This window comes from Staurois parvus, unplaced genomic scaffold, assembly GCF_062004578.1.
Source record: "Staurois parvus isolate SC_StPar_1 unplaced genomic scaffold, SC_StPar_1.0 ptg000034l, whole genome shotgun sequence".
NCBI classification, from domain to species: Eukaryota; Metazoa; Chordata; class Amphibia; order Anura; family Ranidae; genus Staurois; species Staurois parvus.
This window is the reverse complement of record NW_028317830.1, coordinates 658,637-664,636: the sequence shown is the minus strand read 5'-3', so window position 1 is coordinate 664,636 and position 6,000 is coordinate 658,637.

Genomic DNA, 6,000 nt, shown 5'->3' with positions numbered 1-6,000 from the left:
TTTGACACCAAACGACATTTCCCAGAGTCTTTGCTTTGTTTGAAAACAATCGGCTAAGGGTTCCCATCAACATGATACATGATCCTTAGGCCGTGGATACCACCAGTCCTCCTGTACGGGGCCCAGGCCAGCAGGGGGGCCCAGGCAGATGGGGGAATTGGATGTAGGCAGGAAGGGTGATCAGCAAGGCGGGGGGGGGATGGGGGGTCATTTACTGGAAGTGGTCCCCAGTATGGCTCTCTCTGCAGCAGCTGAATGCCGGCTTCTTTTCCTCTCCCTCCCTTTGGTTTCAGCTGCTGAAGAGAGAGCCATACAGAAGATCGGTTCCAGTAATTGCCCCTCCTCCACTGCACCCATCACCCTCCCTGTGCACCATACATTTCCCCCTGCTACTCAGGCCCCCCCTGTGTGCCCCCATCCCCGAGTGCTGGCGGCTTCCCTTCTCTCCTTCCCACCAGCAGCTGCAAGCACACAATAGGATCCTTCAGGATGGAGAGAGTGAGAAGGGTCCTGTAAATATGTCACATTTACTGGCTCCTTCCCTGAATGAACACAATGAGTGATTGATACCTATCACTTACTGTGTTCATAACTGAAGCATAGTAAACTGTGTTTTTGGGGGGCGGGAGGGCCCTGTCAGGTTGGCTGTATGGTTTCTAACCATTATTTATTCTAGATGAAGGCCTGGTATGAATTGTAAGGGGAAAAAAAAGCATGGAGCTCCCCTAAAAATCCATACTAGGCCTTTACTGATAAAAGTATGGTATGTATTTCAAGGTGGTATTCCTTTCAAAAAAACAAAGGCATGGGGTCCCTCCAAAATCCTCACTGGAGTCTTACCTGAGCATTCATCTTGGCTGGCCAAGAAAGTGGAGGCAGTGAGTGTGTGTCCCCTTATGAACCATACCAGGATACATGCCTTCAGCCCTCAATATACAGAATGTACCTTAACAGGGGACCCCCCCCCCCCCAACAAAGCACCTTGTCCTCATGTTGATGGGGGCAAGGGCCACTTCTACACATTCCTGGCTTGGTGGATGTGGGGGTCTGTGGGAAAGGACTTATTGAAATTTTGGAGCCGCCTGTCAAATAGGAGGTCCCCCAGATATCTACCCCCACATGACTAAGGCGTACAAAAAACTAAAATAGTTAATAAACACACAACATCATGAGAAAGGTCCTCATTAAACAAAAACAAATCACCAATCATGTTGTTCAGAAATGTAGATCCACATCAATCAAAATGAATGACGCTCACAGAAACAAAACACACCAACCAGGAAAGGGGAGGGGGGGCAAGCTTCCAACTCTCTCTCCCTGAATTATACCAGGTCATGTGCCCCCAACATGGGGAAGGTACCTTGCCATGTTTATGAGGACAAGAAACGCTTTCCCACATCCCTGGTCCAGTGATTGGGAGAGTCTGCAACAAGGACTTACCAAAATCTGGAAGCCCCCTTTAAAATATAAGGGCTCCCAAATAGCATGTGAATAAGTAAGGGGCTCCCCCTGGCAAAGCACCTTCTCCACATGTTGAAGGAGGCAAGGGCCTCATCCCAAATCATTGGTCGCTAGGACACATTCAATACCACCTATAGGCTGCTGTCTTGTTTGTCAAATGACAAGCAGTCCTACCCAGACCCTGCCCACTTACTGGAATGCAACAGGGAGAAGGGTGAGCCTCACTCCGGAGGACAGATGAATATAGTGTGTAGTTATTGATCCATGGGACACACAAAACACCAGGACATGAATGCAGGACTTGTTAACGCGTTTCACACCATCTCGTGCTCAATGATATGATTATATGATGATATGGTATATGATGAAACGTGAGATGGTGAGTGGCATGGATTAGTGGGTTATACAGTTGCAAGAAAAAGTATGTGAACCCCTTGGGATTACATGGAGTTTTGCATGAATTGGGCATAAAATGTGCATCTAAGTCACAACAATAGAAGAACACTGTCTGCTGAACATAATACTACACAAACATTAGATGTTGCCATGGTTTAATTGCACATAACATGTAAACATTCACAGTGCAGGGAGGAAAAAGTATGTGAGGCCCTAGCTTAATGACTTCTCCCAGAGCTAATTGGAGCCAGGAGTGAACCAACCTTGACTCCAATCAGTGTGATGATATTGGATGTGTTGCTGACACCTGTTTTGGGTTTACTGGTTTCAAGAAGCACTGTCTGATGTGAACCATGCCTTGCAGAAAAGAGCTCTCAGAAGACCTACGATCAAGAATTGTTGACTTGCATGAAGCTGGAAAGGGTTACAAAAGTATCTCCTTGAGCCTTGATGTTCATGTGTCCACGGTAAGACAGACTGTCTACAAATGGAGAAAGTTTAGCACTGTTGCTACTCTCCCTAGGCGTGGTCGTCCTGTAAAAATGACTGCAAGAGCACAGCGCAGAATGCTGCATGAGGTAAAGAAGAATCCCAGAGTGTCAGCTAAAGACCTACAGAAATCTCTGGCACATGCTAACATTTTTGTTGACACATCTACAATCAGGAAAACATTAAACAAGAATGGAGTACATGGGAGGACACCACGGAGGAAGCCATTGCTGTCCAAAAAGAAGATTGCAGCATGTTTGAAGTTTGCAAAAGAGCACCTGGATGTCCACAGCACTACTGGCAGAATATACTGTGGACAGACGAAACCAAGATTGAGTTGTTTGGGAAGAACACACAACACTATGTGTGGAGAAAAAAAGGCCCAGCACACCAACATCAAAACCTCATCCCCACTGTGAAACATGGCGGAGGGAGCATCATGGTTTGGGGCTGCTTTGCTGCCTCAGGGCCTGGACGGATTGTTGTCATTGATGGGAAAATGAATTCCAGAGTTTATCAAGACATTTTGCAGGAAAACGTACGACCATCTGTCCGCCAACTGAACCTCCGCAGAGGATGGGTGATGCAACAGGACAATGACCCAAAGCATACAAGTCATTCAACAAAACAATGGCTGCAACAGCACAGAATACGCCTTCTGGAGTGGCCCAGTCAGAGTCCTGACCTCAACCCCATTGAAATGCTGTGGCATGACCTTAAGAGAGCGATTCACACCAGACATCCCAAGAATATTGCTACACTGAAACAGTTTTGTGAAGAGGAGTGGTCCAAAATGACTCCAGATCGTTGTGCAGGTCTGATCTGCAACTACAGGAAACGTTTGGTTGAGGTTATTGCTGCCAAAGGAGGGTCAACCAGTTATTAACCTCCCTGGCGGTATTCCCGAGTGTAGCTCGGGGTAACATTTCAGTACCAAAAGCGGTAACCCCGAGCTACACTCGGGAATACCATGCGGCGCTGCTCCGGCATGTGTTCTTCACTTACCTTACCCTGCGCTCCCACGATGTGTCCCCTGCAGCGTCCCCGGCCATCTCCTCCGGCCGATGCCGGCATCCGGCTTCTGTGTCCTGTCCCTGTGACGTCGGGACGTACGGGCGCCGCCGCCGCCGGCGGCGGGAAATTTAAAAATTTTTAAAAATGTCATTTTTCTTTTTTTTTAGATTTTACATAGTAAAACATTGCTGTCTCAACCAATTTCACATACATTTTGTCCCTAATGCTTTGTCCGGCGCCCTGCCTGCATTTTGTCTGTTCTTTCTGCCTGGAAACTGAGAAACGTCCATGGCGTCCAAAAAGTGTCCCTTTAGGTCAGACGCGGTTTTAGACCGGCTAGAGAACAGCGATAGTAAATCAGAACCACTTGCAGAATTGAGTGATAATGATTGGTGGGGGAAATTCCTCATCAGACACTGAAAACGATTCTGCGACTGAGCTCAGCGATGTGCGAACTTGGCGCTATATTTCACATTTCAGTGTTTTTGGTTTGATTATATTATTATATTATTGAATTAAATTTTTTATTATTTTTATATTATTTTTATGATTATTTATTAAATTATAATTTATGATTTTGTGTTTCAAATTTTATCATACCCGGGATGTTTACTAGACTCTTGTTCGGACAGATTTCAGTGAGTTTTTCCTAAAAATTACAGCCTACAATAAAAAAAATACATATTTCCATGCAAAAAAATGGTACCGCTTTCAGCACCAAAAATCTGAAATAATCATACCGCCAGGGAGGTTAAGTCCAAAGGTTCACATACTTTTTCCTCCCTGCACTGTGAATGTTTACATGTTATGTGCAATTAAACCATGGCAACATCTAATGTTTGTGTAGTATTATGTTCAGCAGACTGTGTTCTTCTATTGTTGTGACTTAGATGACGTTCAGAGCACATTTTATGCCCAATTCATTCAAAACTCCACGGAATCCCAAGGGGTTCACATACGTTTTCTTGCAACTGTATGTGTGGTTCAATGGGGCTCTGTGAGTTGGGTCATGGGGACTAGAGGGTGGACCTGTGATACCTTTCACTAGCGACATTTTATTAAGTGGACCTGTCATCAGATATATTTTTTCAACATAAATACATGCATGCCAATAATGTGTCAGTATAACACCAACATTCCCCCTGATGATGATTTCCTCTGTATTTCACACTGCGCCATGGCCCCAGACTCCTGCGCATGGCCAGTGATGTCATTGCAGCTTGGCTAGTCAGACGACCGCAGCTTGCGAACCCGGAAGGAAGACCGGGTGAAGATGAAAGCCTCTGCAGTGGTGACAGTAGGCCGCTGGGGGGCTACATTTTAAGTCCTTCATAATCTGTTGGTACACAATGTATACTAATAATAGTCTAATAACCATGTGGTGCCCCTGAATGTACCTATTAGAACCCATTTATAGGGATTCCTCCAGGTTCATGTGTCCAATCTGTGAACCAGTGTCCTGACTGTCATGCTCTGCATCTGGACCCACCACAGACCCCTGCGCCTCTCCTTTTCCTGCTACATCCTCCAGGAGGTATTGGACATAGGGTGAGGGGGAAGACCTCCCGTCAGCTCAGCTTCCACCAGGTAAGTGACTAGTGTTGGGCTTGATGTTTGAGTTGAATGTAAGTTTGACTTGAACATCAGCCATTTGTGTGTTCAGCATTTTTTTTTTTTTTTGGGGGGGGGGTTGTTTTGTTTTGGGGATTTTTTGTTAACTTTTTTTGTATAGGTTTATGCTTGTTCCAAGCATGTTTGAACCTATTTACTGTTAACTGGCTCACTACCTCTGCTGGAATTTTTTCCAAGCATTTATTTCGGTAAAATAATACTTTCTGAAATGAGTTTTGAACTTTCCTCCAAGTAGTTGGAGATCCTGTCCCCATGGTTTTGTGTTGCAAATCCTGCCCTACTGAACCTTATTCACCCCCCTGATGTATTTAAAGGTTTCAATCATCTCTCCCCTTTCCCTTCTGTCCTCCAGAATGGACACGTTAAGTTCCTGAAGCCACTCCTGATATGTTTTATTCCCCCCCCAGACCTTCCACCATTTTTCTTCCCCATCTCTGGACTCGTTCTATCTTATCAATATCTTTTTGTAAGTGAGATCTCCAGAACTGGACACAGTATTCTAAATGAGGTCCAACTAAAGATGTATATAGAGGAATCGGGACCTCCTTCCTCCTGCTGGTGACCCCTCTAGTGATAGGATCTATATAGAGGAATCAGGACCTCCTTCCTCCTGCCGGTGACCCCTCTAGTGATAGATCTATATAGAGGAATCAGGACCTCCTTCCTCCTGCTGGTGACTCCTCTAGTGATATATAGATCTATATAGAGGAATCGGGACCTCCTTCCTCCTGCCGGTGACCCCTCTAATGATATAAAGATCTATATAGAGGAATCGGGACCTCCTTCCTCCTGCCGGTGACCCCTCTAGTGATAGGATCTATATAGAGGAATCAGGACCTCCTTCCTCCTGCCGGTGACCCCTCTAATAATATAAAGATCTATATAGAGGAATTGGGACCTCCTTCCTCCTGCCGGTGACCCCTCTAATGATATAAAGATCTATATAGAGGAATCGGGACCTCCTTCCTCCTGCCGGTGACCCCTCTAGTGATATAAAGATGTATATAG